This window comes from Callithrix jacchus, chromosome 13 (assembly GCF_049354715.1).
Source record: "Callithrix jacchus isolate 240 chromosome 13, calJac240_pri, whole genome shotgun sequence".
In the NCBI taxonomy this organism is placed as follows: Eukaryota; Metazoa; Chordata; class Mammalia; order Primates; family Cebidae; genus Callithrix; species Callithrix jacchus.
The window spans coordinates 35,296,987-35,313,303 of NC_133514.1; the positions used below are offsets into that span (position 1 = coordinate 35,296,987).

Sequence of the window (16,317 nt, forward strand, 5' to 3'; positions counted from 1 at the left end):
TTACAGGCACGTGCCACCATGCCCATCTAATTTTTTGTATCTTTAGTAGAGACGGGGTTTCACCATTTTGACCAGGATAGTCTTGATCTATTGACCTTGTGATCCACCCGCCTCGGCCTCCCAAAGTGCTGGGATTACAGGCTTGAGCCACCGCGCCCGGCCCAATCTTCACCTTTTGAGCAACAGAGTTGATTTTCAGAAATAGCCAAAACCTTTTTACCATGTATAAATAATGGCATCAGTGGTCCCTAATATTATTTTTAATAAAAAGATCATTGGTGAATATTTAGTATTGAATTCAAGTATTTTTTAGTAGTACAAGTACTGTCCACAAAGACAATTTCAGAAGTTTCTTTGAATTATGATTGAAATGAAGAGTATTTGTTAAGTGCATCATAAACCCACTGTGCCCTCTTCTCTTTGAAAGTCTTTTGTTGCTAGGAGGGAAAGTTTCAAAGCAAAGAGTAGACAGTGTTACTGGGGTTACCTTTCTTGTTATACTTCTTCGATGAGTCACCTTGGGGAGTTTACATGACGTGAGGGCAATCAGCAATATAAGATTTATACAATGACCGTGACATTCATATATCATTTTTTCCTCTGAGCTTTATGAAGTTTGAAATGAGAGTCATCCCATTAAGAAAAATTATGTTTGAAATCTTTAGGTCAGGTACAAATAAAAACAATGAGTGATAAATAACTTACATTTTACTTTGTGTCAATGTGTAGGCCTTTGTAGACAAAATTTATTACTGCTCTGAGTCAGTTTTTCCCCTATTGGTCAGGAAAAGATTGTCTTTGTAGATAATAAGTACTGATTTTAATATCAATTTACAGGAGTACATAAAATCATTTTTGCTTTGAAATGACATCTTACTTTGAAGGTTTTGTTGAATGTTAATGCAATATAATTTGTCATAAATTTTGTTCTGGGCATGGTCTTTCAAGTAGGAAGGAGAATTTTTGTTTGGCAGATTAAGCCAGTTGTTTCTTGGTGTGTGTGTGAGCATGAAAAGCAATTCCAGGGGGTGGGAGGAGATTTAAAAAAATTAATCTCCCATTTTGGAGGTTATGCAAAATCTAATTGACCTTTTTGAAAACATCTAATTGTCATGCACCCAGGTACTTTCCGGGCTCAAACTGACAGTCAAATATCACTAGAAAGGTTATTCTTGTTTTTTCAAAACTTGCTTGAACCAAGAAGCATTGTGTGTCCATGGGGGGTGGGGTTCTAATTAAGCTCATCGCGGTCTTCTGTTTAATTAATTACTTAATGTTTGTCAAGTGATTTGAAGACGCTAAATGAAATGTATGTGCTGCTTAGTATTATTCATGAAAAGCAAATAAGACATTAATCCTTTTCATTTTCTCATAAGTATGGTACCTAAGCTGGCTTATTTTTATGGACCCCATCCACAGTTGCCCTCTTATAGATTTGTAAAATGCATAATACACAGAAAGTGTTGTGTAAATTTTAGAGACAACTTACAAGAATTAGATAATATATTTTGTTCTATAATTTTAGCTAGCCTATATTCTCTAATTTTATCAGTGTGAGTCGTCTTCATAGAATAAAATAGAAGAGGTTTGTTTTACAGTGTTTCTGGTATTACTTAAGTAAACTTTACAATTGTATAAGAACCTTGAATTTCTGCACTAATCTAAAAGGATAATTTAAAGCTGGTAGGAATGGAGAATTGTTTTTCCTTGGTACCTTTCACTGAAAATGTTAAATAGAGTAGATATTCTCCATATATTCCACTTAACACTGTTAGTAATAAAAGGAAAGTTCAGTCTATTTGAAGTCAATTAAAATCTGGACCTTGCTGTGACAGTACTCATAAATATAGAACCAAGTAAAACTACTGGTTGTGACTTAAAAAGCACACACACATATGACAGTGTAGAAAATGAAGGGTGACTATGACAGCGTATAACTTTTGGGGGCTCTCCCCAAACCATGTCTTCCAATCATCACCAGATGTTTCAGTACCAAGAGACACCAAAATACACCAGAAGCACAGCTTAGTAGCAATTTTTGAGATGTTGAAACATGTAATCTTTGTTATTGAACCTAGTATAGCTGCAAATCATGCTTTAAACATAAAATTGCAGAAGGTTTTGCAACCTTTAAATCTTTTCTTGTCATTTTATGTTTCTGGCGTTAAATTTTGCTGTGTTAATGTCATCTTCACTTGGTAATATTTACAGCACCTAAATCAATGCTGAGGACACACAGAATATTGAAGGATCAACTCTACTTCTTCCAAATACACTTTAATACTTTCACGGCTAAACCAGAGTTCGAGAAATAACTGCGGCAGAATGATAATGAGAAGTTTAACAGTTTTATGATGGTTGAAGCTGACTTTATGAAAGTTGATAAATTTCATCTTGTAGGTTTCAATTTCTCATTCCCTACCGAGAGATGGGGAGAATACATTGATACTGCATTTCAAATTGGCTAGATCAGAAGGAACAGCAGCTAAAATCCATTACAACCCAATTACATCCATCAGCTGAAGCTGTGTGCATTCACTCGTGAACATCAGCATTTAATCCATAAAGGGGAACTAATGAGAAATTTGAAAATGGAATCTACGCATCAGTAAGTTTGGAGAGATTTTTCTGGGATTAATGATCTGCCAGAGCATCTTCAACATGCTGGAAAGCTATTCTCTCTGGGTTTGTTTACTGACCAAGAGAAAAAAGGGGGTTTTCTTCTGTCTGCTCATCAGATATTTGGAATACTACTTGTTTCAGTCCTTGAAAATGGGATACCATGAGCTTTGGAAGTCAGGTACGTGTTGGTGAACACTGCTGTCATTGAACAGAAAAAATTAAATTATTAAGTGAGAAGTTTCCACTTTGAGATTAGTAGCAAGTACTCTGAACAAATTATTTTACCTCTGTAGATGCTAAGACAAATGTGTTCTTTTAATTTGAGACCTGGGAGTGTGTTTAGAATTGCACATAGTGGCAATAATTCTATGGTGTAGAAAAGAGAAATAGTTTTTATTTTTTACTTTTGGTGATTGCATGGATAGAAATAAATATTCCACTTGTTGAGTTGCAATTGCTTAAAGAGTAACAAGGAAGCTTAGAGAGTAACAAGGAAGCTTAGAGAAAGTGGAGGATAAACTTGTTAACAATTGCATAACTTCACAGGTACAATTTCTGCATCAATAAACATATAGTTTGTGAAAAGTTAACACTAGATGAAGTTTTAGAATGCTTTGCAATTTGTTTTCATCTGGTGAAAATGGTTTCTGTAAGCATACAATTTAGGGATGTTACTATATCCAAGGTTTGGCAAATGTAGTCATCAGATTAAATAGATGTATATGTGGAGTGTGGAGGATTGGATTCCCAGTGATGTTTGGAAAATAATTTGGTTTAATTTGTTGCTCTTTGAAGAGAAGATAAGAGTTAGATTTCATATTCAAATTACACCAGACAGTATAACTCGTACCTCTGTTTCTGTAGTTCCTGAAGTATGCTTATTTAAGTGTGAATACAGCACCTCATGATATTGATGGCTTTAATGGAGGTTAAAAAACATAAAATTAGAGGTTTTCTTTCCTTATGCAAAATTTCAGAGAGAAGTTTATTTTCTTTCTATCTTTAGAAAAATAAATGGCAAAGGGAATACAAAGAAATCTGACCTTTGTGTTTTTGGCACAGGGAAGCCATTGGAGGACTTTTAGTGGAGGGATAACACACACGTATTAGAAGGGTTACTCTGGCTGCAATGAAGACTAGGTTGGGATAAGATTGTGAATGGAGAGCGCAGAGAGAACAATGAGGCTTTCTCTGTATTTAAAGGAAGAGTTGGCAGTGGAAACAATATTGGGAGAGGAGACATCCTAAAGGATGTATGAGAAGTAGAGCTGACAGAACTTGTTTGTTGAAATACCAGAAATTGTTTTTAGAGCAATTGGGTTATTGGTGGGTCCATTTACTGCAAAAGAGGTACTGGGGAAAAGGGAATTAGTTGTGGGGATCCAAGCTAATCGCCTGGCCTTTGCTGATGGTCTTAGGGACAGGGCTGTTATTTTTTTGTGGTGATTGTCCTGAAGCAGGGTACCTATTATCTGAAAGTTTTCTGTTTTGCTAGCCTTCCTCTTTTCTTTATTTTGGTTTGAGAGGGCTGGCTTTCCATGGGGTGTGTTTTGCATGCTGTTGTTGCTGTCTGCAGATTGCTGGCTTCTCCATCACACAGTCTGAGATAGATAAAGCAAAAAGCAAAATCAAGAAACTCATGTAATTCCTTTAGTGAAGGATCTCAAAAGGTATGTTTCTTTTCCTCCAACTTTGAGAATCCTTTTATGATTGTCTTATATATAATGTCCAGGATTTTTAGTTGTACTTTGAGGGAAGAGGAGGGAATGTACATTTACTCTATCTTGGTCTGAAACTGCAAATAACTTAGGATTTCTTAAGCTAGAAACAGTTATATTATAAAAGAACTAAGGAGGAAAAGACTAATATAAAAAATAAAGTTTCATTACTGCCTGAAATATTGACCCTTCACATTTAAACCTAAGATTAGTATATATTTATCTATGACTTACTTTTCCATATTTCCAGCATTATGGGAAACACTAGTCTGTAAGTTCTGCTTCAAAAATAATGTGGAGGAAGGCCATAGCTGTGTGTTAGGAATAAGAATTCCATTATTCTAATATAAGATTAAGACTGCTCTGACTTATGATAAGAAGAGAAAAAAATTGGCTGGGTATGGTGGTTAACACCTGTAATCCTAGCCCTTTGGGAGGCCAATGCAGGCAGATCAAGAGGTCAGGAGTTCAAAACCAGCCTGGCCAACCTGGTGAATACCTGTATCTACTAAAAATACAAAAATCAGCCAGACATGGTGGTGCATGCCTATAATCCCAGCTACTCAGGAGGCTGAGGCAAGAGAATTGCTTGAACCCGGGAGGCAGAAGTTATAGTGAGCCAAGATCATGCTACTGCACTCCAGCCTGGATGAAAGAATGAAACTCTGTCTCAAAAGAAAAAAAATATTGATTTTGATAATATCTAAACATGATGAATATTTAATAGGAAAATCAAAACATTAGAGGGAAATTTAGTATAAAATGAAATAGGTGAACAAGCATGGAAAATACACATAAAAAGTAACTAGGACTCATTTGGTGGAAATATAAATTATAGCACATTAAGGCTGTTGATGAACAATTATTTATTAAATGTCCTTTTTTTCTAATTGAGCAGTTCCATAAATATTTGTGTATGTACTTTATTATTCAATATGCTAAAATATATACTCATATACAGTCTATGTTGTTGTGGAAAGGAGTGGAGATGAGACAGAGAGAGAGGAAAAGAGAGATAATTAGTGGGTTAAAGAAGAAGAAAAAACATTAAAAAAAATTCCATGGAAGGTGGATATTCCAGGATGGGTAAATGGCTCAGCTCCATGAAGTTCTGGGCAATTCTTCTTTCTCATTATTTCACCAATTCTGAAGAGGTTGCCCATTTTTGCAAGGCTGGTTTTCTGGAACCACAGTCTGGTGTTCCATCCTATATAAAGGTGGAAAGAGAAAATGGATGTCAAGCATATGTTTCCAAATAAGTCACATGGATTAGAAAACATCATTTCCACTCATTTCTTTTGATGATGACTTCTTTCCCTCACTGACCACTTTCCCTAAGAATACTACCCCAAATTCCATTCATTTTCAGTACGCAACTAGAAATTTAGGATCTCTGAGTGATGTACAATCCTTTCCATATGCTCCAGATTTGGTTCCTGGTTAACTAATCAGATATAAACTAACATCTGTTCCCACTCCTCACACATACCCAATGTGCAGTTGCTTTAAACTCTCCTCATAGATAAAAGGAAGAATTAGAGGCATATCACAAAGTAGTCACAGGTTTTCAAGCAATCCTCTTGCCTCGGCCTCCTGAGTAACTAGGACTATAGTGCATGCCACTATGCCTAACCAAATTTGTTATTTTTTTGTGTGTAGAGATGAGGTCTTGCTATGTTACCTAGGCTGGTCTTGAACTTTTGGGCCCAAGCAATCCTCCTGCCTTGGCTTCCCAAAGTGCTGGGATCACAGATGTGAGCCATGGTGCCCAGTAGTAATCATAGTTTATAGCAATGAAGAAACTCTGCTGGCTAGGAAGGGTGAAAAACCTCTGCCTTGGAAGTGGTCTAAATTCCTTGATCAAATGCTGGTTATGCTTTCTGGAAGGAATTTCTTGGTCCAGTATTCCTCATTGCTCCCAGCTTTGCCCTCTTGGAAGTTTTGTCTATTATTATCTGTGGCTATGTCTGAAATCAGTATCAGAGAAGTCACTCTTCTTGTTTTCCAGCATTCCCAGCCTACTTCTTGCACATGCCTTTGGGAGATTTGCAGGTTGCTTTATTCATGTAACAATTCCATGGCTTTGAAGGCCAGGCTTGTAGTTGCATTGGTAAAGTAATTTCCTCTAAACTTACTAGAGTCCTGGTCTGTTTATCTCCAGACACTTTTATGTGAAAGTTAAAATCACCATTATCTTGTCTAGTCATGATTCTGAGCACATTTACTAACTGTTCTCTCCGCTTAACTCACTTCTGTCTTTCTCCATTGAATGGTGGCTACTGTGCAGCAATGTGAATCAGTAGGCATAGGTATAGGGGTTAATCAGTCTATCACAGCCAGCAATCACAAAATCTCAGTGGCATGCAACAGAAAGCATTCATTCACTCATGTGCCCACTACTGGCTGAGCTTTAACTGATGTAGGTTATGTTCAGCAGGATGACTTAAATCTAAGCTATGGATTGAGGCCATGTTTCTTTCATTCTCTTTGTGTAGCATGTTAGCTGAGGTTCCCCTAATGGGACTTGCAGAGGGAGAAGACAGCCTCTACAATTTGCTATGCTTCTCAATCCTATGCTCAGATCCTGCCACTATCACTTTTTTTTGCATAATATTATCCTTTATTAATGTATATATTCCTTTGTCTTCTAGCTATAGGAATTTGTAGTCACAGCTTGATTCATAGCACAGATCTCATTCATCTTCGTTTCACCTACAGGCCCTACCAAATCCTTTACTTTTTAATTTTTAAAAAATTTTTTATTTCCATAGGTTTTTTTGGAAAAAGGTGGGATTTAGTTACACAAGTAAGTTCTTCAGCAGTGACTTGTGAGGTTTAGGTGGACCTGTCACCCAGGCAGTATACACGGAACCCAGTTTGTAGTCTTTTACCCTTCGCCCTCTTTCCACCCTTTCCTCCTGAGTCCCCGAAGTCATTCTTATGCCTTCACATCCTCATAGCTTATCTCTCACTTATGAGTGAGAACATATAATGTTTTGATTTTCCATTCCTGAGTTATTTCACTTAGCATAATAGACTTTGATCCCATCCAGGTTGCTGTGAATGCCATTAATTCATTCCTTTTTATGACTGAGAAGTACTCTGTCATATATATAACCACAGATTCTTTATCTGCTCATTGATTAATGGGCATTTGGGCTTGTTCCATATTTTTGCAATTGTGAATTTGGCCACTATGACTTTTGTCCACATTTTATTGGCTAAAGCTGGTCCCATCACCAAGCCCAAGGGGAAGTGATGAGAGAACATGCCCATCTTTAGCATGATGGATGCCAAGTCATGTGACAAGGGATACAGGAAAACAGGCACATCTACCACAAGGAGCAATACCATTTTGTCTCTGACAGAGGATTTTCAATGGGAGCTTCTCTTATCCTTGTTGCTTGGCTTTTCCAGACTTCTAAGCCCTGAAATTTCTAGCTTGTCAGTCAAGTTAGGGGCAAGAAAAGTCTCCTTTGAGTAGCTGTATTTCTTCCATCACTGCTTGTACAGGTACACTGTCCTTAGGTACATTTTTTAAAGGATCAAGGAAAAGATAACACACACAAACATTCCAATCTCTGTCTTAGCCAGTATCACATATTTTATGTATTATTTTGACCCCAGTCTACGCCCCACTACTTTGGATATCGAATACTCTAGATGTTAATATTTAGTGGAGGAAAAATTATTCCAGGTATTATGAGAATTTAAAAGGAAAGAATTTAATACAGGGAACTCAATACTTCCAAAAGACATAGAATAGGAGTCTGGGGGCTACCACTGCTTTAAAGAGTTCAAGGACAACTGTCCCAGCTGCAATCCAGAAATCAGGAGACTGTAGCTGCTGCCATACCACTGCCTCTCAATACAGGAAACCCTGATGACCAGATGCAGATGCTGAGTAGGCCACAAGTAAAGACAAATGTCGCGTTGACTTTGCTTGCTCGATAAATAAATAAACTAATTAATTAATAAGAAGTTGTCCTTGCTTTTCTTAACTTATACACTGTCTGCACCAGCACAATGACTAAAACCTATCTATATACAAAATCCTAACTAAAGGTGAGGTGAATCTTTGAAACATACTTCTCTCTGCAGTTCAGGAAGAGGCAGAGAAGAGGGTGGGGAAGGTGAGAATATGCCAATTGACTATATCTGGTATGTCTAACAAAGGAAGCAATATCATCCCTCAAATATTTGAATTTGGCTATATTATTGAAGAAATAAATTTGAAAAGCAAATGATTAAAGATAGCTAATTTTATGCATAAAGAATTAACAATGAGGAAAATATCAATGATGTTTCATAAAAGAACTCTGTATTGTATCAGAAATCAAGAATAAAAATTTCAAAAAATAAATATATACACTGTGATGGAGAATATTTAGAAATGTATATTTTCATGGATATTTTTATGTGTACCCATTAGAAGATAAGAGAATCTATAAATTTAATGACAATTATAATTTTATCAAATCTAGAAAAAATGAAAAGAGTATAAATTCATAGTTGACACTTTTGGAATTTATTTTCTTTAGCTTTGATAATCTGACCTAAAATGCTGATGAATCATTATAATATAATAGATTATATCTAAGAAGGAATATTATTCCTTGTTAAAAAGAGGATAATAAACTTGGACTCACAGTAAGCACGGATTTGAATAAATATTTTAGTATCAAATATCACTCAAACATTCTTCACTATAAAAATGCAATGAGATTTAGGTCAGACGTGGTGGCTCATGCCTGTAATCCCAGCACTTTGGGAGGCTGAGGTGGGCAGATCACCTGAGGTCAGGAGTTCAAGACCAGCTTGGCCAACATGGTGAATCCCTGTCTCTACAAAAATAAAAAATTAGCCGGGCATGATGGCACGTGTCTGTAATCCCAGCTACTAGGGAGGCTGAGGTGGAAGAATCACTTGAACCCAGGAGGCGGAGGTTGTAGTGAGCCAAGATGGTGCCACTGCACTCCAGCCTGGGCAACAGAGCAAGACTGTCTCAGAGAGAGAGAGAAAAAAAAGATGGGCATGGTGGCATGTGCCCATAATCCCAGCTACTCTGAAGGCTGAAGCAGGAGAATCACTTGAACCCAGGAAGTGGAAGTTGCAGTGAGCCAAGATTGCGCCACTGCACTCCAGCCTGGGTGACTCTCTCTCTCTTTCACACACACACACACACACACACACACACACAAATTGTAATGAGATAAAAGGAGCTCATCTCTGTTTCTGTTTAAGAGAGCATTGCTATTGCTATTAACTGTTTATGTTTCCATTCATTTTTGTATGCATATTTTGACATATATGGTATTATACATAGCTTGCCATTGTTTCTTGGATTTTTTTCACTTCAGTTCACAACTGTCATCTTTTTTTTTTTTTTTTTGAGGTGGAGTTTCCTTCTTGTTACCCAGGCTGGAGTACAATGGTGCAATCTTGGCTCACCGCAACCTCCGCCTCCTGGGTTCAAGCAATTCTCCTGCCTCAGCTTCCTGAGTAGCTGGGATTACAGGCACGTGCTACCGTATTTTTAGTAGAGATGGGGTTTCACCATGTTGACCAGGATGGTCTCGTTCTCTTGACCTCGTGATCCACCCGCCTCGGCCTCCCAAAGTGCTGGGATTACAGGCTTGAGCCATCGCGCCTGGCCCACAACTGTCATCTTGACTAAAATAATATTTCTATTCTTTTATAAGCAGTACTGAATACACAAACATACACACTTTTCATTAAATTTCATAGCTAGAAGGGAAACACTGGTAAAATGGTTCACACAATTTAAATTTCCATTGTCTCATCAAATAGCCCTTAAAAATTTATCAATTTATATTTAAAAGAAAGAGAATAAAAGTACTTTATTTTCTATATACTGCTAATTCTAACTTACCAAATTTCCCAATATTTTCCAAATTTATAAAAGTCAAAATTATTATCATTGAGATTTTAGTTTGCATCACCCTTATTATCAGTAAAGTTGAATAGCTTTTCATATTTTTATCATGATTTTTTCTCTTGTTCTGGAAATTGCCTGTTTATTACAATTTTCCTTTTGGATTTGGAGGTTTTAACTTTTTATTAACTTCTTAGGACTATAATAGATGTGGGTGTATATAAAATATGGTTTTATATACATGTGTATATACATATATATGTGTATATATACATAAAACAAGTTTGTTGGCATGTTTTCCTTTTTCTGTTTCAGTTTGCCTTGCTGTGATTTAAAAGATTTCTGTGCTCAAATGTCTCAAACATATTAATCTTTTCCTTTATGATTATTCTGATGCTTAATACTATAATTATAGATAACTCTTCTTTAATTAATTCACATATTTGAGTGACATGTATTTTTAATCAACGAAGGTATAATTTACATACAATAAAATGCACATTTTTAATATGTAGTTCAATGAGTTCTGACACAGATATATGCCTATTTGACCAATTTGCTAATCAAGGTAGAGACTATTTCCATCATCGCAGATGCCTTTGGCATCTGATAGCAAGTCAATCCTTGCTATTCCCTGCTCCAGTCAACCACTGAATAGATTCTATAAGAATAGATTAATTTCACCTATTCTAGGATTTCATGTAAATGAAATCATGCAGTATGTACTATTTTATGTCTAATTTTTTCCCTCGGCATGCAGATTTTCAGATTTATCCATCCATGCTACGGCATTTATCAGTAACTCATTTCTTTTTATTTCTGAGTATTGTTCCACATCATGAATGTAGCAGTTTAGTTAGTAATACATTCACCCATTACTGGACATTTGAATTGTTTTCAGTGTTTACTATTACGAGTAAAGCTGCTGTGAACATTCATATACCAATGTTTCTGTGAAATGTGTCTTTATTTCTCTTGGGAAAAGACCCAGGAGAGAGATTACTGATGTATATGGTAAGTAGATGTTCAATTTTATAAGAAATTGACAAACCTTGTCAAAGTGGTTGTACTATTTTACACTATGATCAGAAATAAATGGGTTCCAGTTGCTTCAAATTCTTGTCCTCACTTGGTATCACCTTTTTTTTGTCATTCTAATAGGTGTGAAGTTATTTCAATTTGCACTTTCTTGATGATTAATAGAATTGAGCAGCTTATTTGCTAATTGGCAATCTGCACATAATCTTTGGTGAAGTGTCTGCTCAATTCTTTATGTATTTATTAAAATTTTAAATTATTATTGAAATGTAAGAATTTACCATATATTCTAGATTTCAGTACTTTGTTGGCTAGCACAAATATTTTCTCCTAGTTTGTAACTTATTTTTATATATTTTTAACTATGTATTATACTTTTTAATATATAGAGTTTGCCCTTTAAATTATAAGTTAAATTAAAATTTATAATTTAAAGATGCAATCATTTTTAAGGGTACAATTCAGAGGCATTAATTACATTCACAATGTTGAGCAACCATCAGAACTATGTATTCCCAAATCATTTTTATCACCTCAGAAACTCTATAAACATTAAGCAATAACTCTACGTTCTTTCCTCCTCCCTGCCCTCAATACCCTTAAATCTACTTTCTGCTCCAATGAGTTTGTCTATTTTAGATATTTCATGTCAGTGCAATCATACAATATTTGCACTTTAGTGTCTGATTTCTTTTGTTTAGCATAATATTTTTAAAGTTTATTCATGTTGTAGCATCTTTGAGAACTTTATTTTTTAATGGCTGAATTATATGCATATTATGTGATGTATATATATATATAATTATCACATTTTGCTTAACATAATATGCATATAATTATCACATTTTGCTTAGCCATTCAACACTTGAGTTGTTTCTGTCTTTTGTCTACTGTAATTAATGCTGCAAGGAACAGTGGCATTCAAGCACTGTATCTGTTTGATTCCTTGTTTTTAATTCTTTGGGTACATACCTAAGAGGGAATTGCTAATTTGCATGTAATTCTATGTTTAGCTTTTTGAGGAATCACGAAACTGTTTTCCATAGTAGATGTATCAGTTCGCATCCCCATCTGTAATGTAAGAGGGTTCTAATTTCTTTATATCTTCACCAACACTCATTATTTTACTTCATTTTTGGATAATAGCCATCTAGTAAGTGTGAAGTGGAACTCATTGTAATTTTGATTTGCATTTTTCAAAGACTAGTGATGTTGAGCATCTCTTCATATGACTCTTGGCCATTGGTATATCTTTATGGAATAAATATCTACGAAGTCCTTTACCCATTTTTAAATTGAATTTTCTTTTGGTTGTTGCATTTTAGTAGTTATTTATATATTTTGGATATTAAACTCTCATGAGATATATGATTTGCAAATATTTATCCCATTCTGTAGGATATTTTCACTTTCTTTATAATGTTTTTTGATGCAAAACATTTTAAGTTTGATTAAGTCCAAATTATCTATTTTTCCTTTATTGCCTAAGTCTTTGATGTCAAAGCTAAAAATTCATAGCAAATCAAATGTTATAAATTTACATTATTATGTTTTCTTCCATAACTTTCATCGTTTTTAACTTATATATTTTGGTCATTGATCCACTTACTTTTTGCATATGTTGTAGGAGTTAGGGATCCCACTTCATTCTTTTGCATGTAGAAATTCAGCTGACCCAGCACCATCTTTTGAATATGCCATTATTTCCCCACTGAATGAACTTGATAACCTTGCCAAAAAAATTTGAATGTAAGTAAGTTTAATGATATCTTTTGAAAAGCAGAATTAATTAATATTCCTGAATTTTTATTTCTTATTATTTTTTAACCTTTGGTTAGTGCTATTTACAAAAAAATCTAATCTAAGTAATCTTTCCCTACAAAAATTTACACATTCTCCCTTTTCTAATTAATTTTTATTTATAATGTGAAATGGGAATCAAGGCTCCTTTTCTATCATATGGATGTCTATCCTGCCAATATCATTTATTGAAAAGATTATTTGGGGGGTCCAAAGTGGCTCCCGCTGGAGGTCGTGGCGCTTGCGAAGGCCAGGTCATGAGTTCAAGGCTAACCTGAGCAACCTTATAAGCTCAAACTGATTGGAAAAAAAAAAAAAAAAAAAAAAAAAGAAAAGATTATTTGGAGATTGGAGAGATTATTCAATTATGGTGATGTCTTTGTTGAAATCAATCATATATGTACAGGTGTATTCTGGACTTTTGTATTTTTTATTGATTTGGATGTCTATGTTTACACCAATATATTGTTAATTAAATGAGTTTTCTCGTAAGTCTTGAAATCAGGTAATTAATAAAAACCCTCTAATTTTATTCTTTTAAAAAAATTGACACATAACATTTGTCAATATATATGTATGTGTGGTATTCTGTTGCATGCGTAGAATGGAAAATGATCAAGTCAGGGTATTTAAGGTATTGATTATCTTGAAAATTTATCATTTCTATATGTTGAGAACATTTCAATTTCTCCCTTTGAGATACTCAGATACATACAAAACATTGTCATTAACTATAGTCACCCTCTTCTGCTGTCAAATATTATAACTTATTCATTCTATTTAACTATATGTTTGTACCTATTAACTAATCCCTCTTCATCCCTCCTGACACATGCTTCCCAGGTTCTGGTAACTCTTTACCTCCTGAGATCAACTTTTTCAGCTCCCATATATAAATGAGAACATGTGATATTTGTCTTTCTGTGCCTGGCATATTTCACGTAATGTGGTGATCTCCAGTTCCATCCATGTTGCTGCAAATGACAAGATTGCATTATTTTTTATGGCCAAATAGTATTCCAGTGAGTATACATATCACATTTACTTTACCCATGTATCTACTGATGGACACTGAAGTTGATTCTATGTCTGCTATTATAAATAGTCCTATAATAAATGGGAGGGTGCAGGTGTTCCTTTGATACATTGTTTTTTGTTGTCGTTTGTTTTTGCTTTGGATAACTACCCAGTAGTGGAATGGCTGGATCATATGGTGGTTCTATTTTTAGTTTTTTTAGAGGTCACCATACTGTTTTCCATAATGGTTATGCCACCAGTAATGTCAAGAGTTCACTTTTCCTTGCATCCTTGCCAGCATCTGTTATTTTTCAAAATGTTTGGCTATTCTCTGACCTTACCAGTTTGTCAACATTTAACATAGATCTTGCTAGGATTTGGTAGTTACTGTGCTTAATCTATAAATCAGTTTTGAGAGAATGAATGCCTTCATATTGTCTTATAATTCATAAAAAAATATTTCCTCCATTTGTTTAGATATGCTTAGTTTCTCTCGGTGATACTGTCTAGTTTTTACTGTAGAGATATTGTACAATTTTATTAAATATTTTCTTTTTGATTACTCACAAATACTATTTAAGAAATTTCATTTTCAGTTACATGTTGCTAGTGTAGAAATACATTAATTTTGATATATTCATCTCATGACATAGCAAAATTTACTTCTTACTTCTAGCAAATTTTTTTTGGTAAATCTTTAGATAGTCTTTATAGGCAGTTAGGTCAAATGCAAGCAAAAAGTTTTCTTTTATTCCTTCCTTCCACAAACTTTGTGACTTACTTGTTCTGTTTGTCTTATTGCACTGCATGGGACCTTTAATATAATATTAGATAAAAGTAGCAAGAGTAAATATCCTTACCTTATTATCAATCTTAGGGATTTGTTTGTTTTTCAACATTGAATATGGTGTTAAGTGTAGATTTTTTTGTACATGCTGTTTATTGTGTTGAGGAAATTTCCTTCTCTTTATAAGTGGTGTGTTTGTGTGTCTTGAAGAAGTGTTAATGTTTTCCTGGTAAATATTTTGTGATTTATTAATCTTGTTTTTTTGAGAATTAAGGAAAATATGTTAAGGTCTCCTAATTCCATTAGCCTTCCCTTGTATTGTCATCATATATATATTTATACACACACACACACACACACACACATATATATGCTGAGCTTCATAATGCACAAATATTTCTAAAATGTATACCTTTATAGTGGAATATATTATTTCTCAATAAAATGCTATTTCTTTTTCAATACTTTTAAATAATTTTTAATACTTCTAATAGTATGGTATTAATACTATATATTCCTCTATGTTTTTTTCTCTCTGACATCTCTTCCAATTTCTTTTCAATTCAACATTTCTTGTAGACAGTATGAATTTTTATTCAATCTGAGACTTTTTTCTTTTAATATATGCTTTAGTTTTAATGTTAAAATTTATCAACATAATTAATATGCATGGTATAATAGATGCAATGAAAGAAAAAAATAATTTGACTGCAGAGATAGAGAACACACAGCTTTTCAAGAACAAATAGGACATATAAAAATAGATCAAAAATTATGCCTGCAAAAAAATTTCAATTAATTCCTTAAGCAAAATTAACATAGTCCATATTCCATGAATACAATGTAATAAAATTAGAAGTTTAAAACAGCTCTACAGGTAAAACTTCAGAAATAATTCTCTAAATAAATTGTGGTATAAAGATAAAGCTTAAATGAAAATTAACAACTATCTTAATGCTAAAAGACATTAAAGGCAGCATCTATCAAGAGATATATTATCTTGCCAGAGTGGTACTGAGCAGAAAAGTTATAGCATAAAAATGCACATACTTAAAAAACAATTAAAGCTAATAAATTATGCAAATTAAGTAAAAACCTAGAAAAGAAAAAATAAGGAAAATAAAAGGAATTGCTAGAAATAAACATAGAAACTAAATTACAAACAGAAATAAAAAGTAAAGATGATCAAGAAAATTAAAAGCAACCTCTTTATTTTATTTATTTCTTTTTTTGAGATGGAGTTTCGCTCTGGTTACCCAGACTGGAGTGCAATGGCGCGATCTCGGCTCACCGCAACCTCCGCCTCTTGGGTTCAGGCAATTCTCCTGCCTCAGCCTCCTGAGTAGCTGGGATTACAGGCACGTGCCACCATGCCCAGCTAATTTTTTGTATTTCGAGTAGAGACGGGGTTTCACCATGTTGACCAGGGTGGTCTCGAT

The 16,317-nt window shown here is 34.4% G+C and overlaps 1 long non-coding RNA gene across 1 annotated transcript in view; it reads right to left on the reverse strand.

Moving 5' to 3' along the window:
• Positions 1–5,229: 5,229 nt before the first annotated feature.
• LOC118146786 (uncharacterized) overlaps positions 5,230–16,317 on the reverse strand; it is a 34,229-nt gene continuing 23,141 nt past the window's right edge. The window contains exons 2-4 of the long non-coding RNA XR_004732763.3: positions 13,936–14,048; positions 12,884–13,003; positions 5,230–5,547 (exon numbers count right to left, since the gene is read on the reverse strand). This is a non-coding gene — a long non-coding RNA (uncharacterized LOC118146786). The remainder of the gene's footprint in view (positions 5,548–12,883; positions 13,004–13,935; positions 14,049–16,317) is intronic.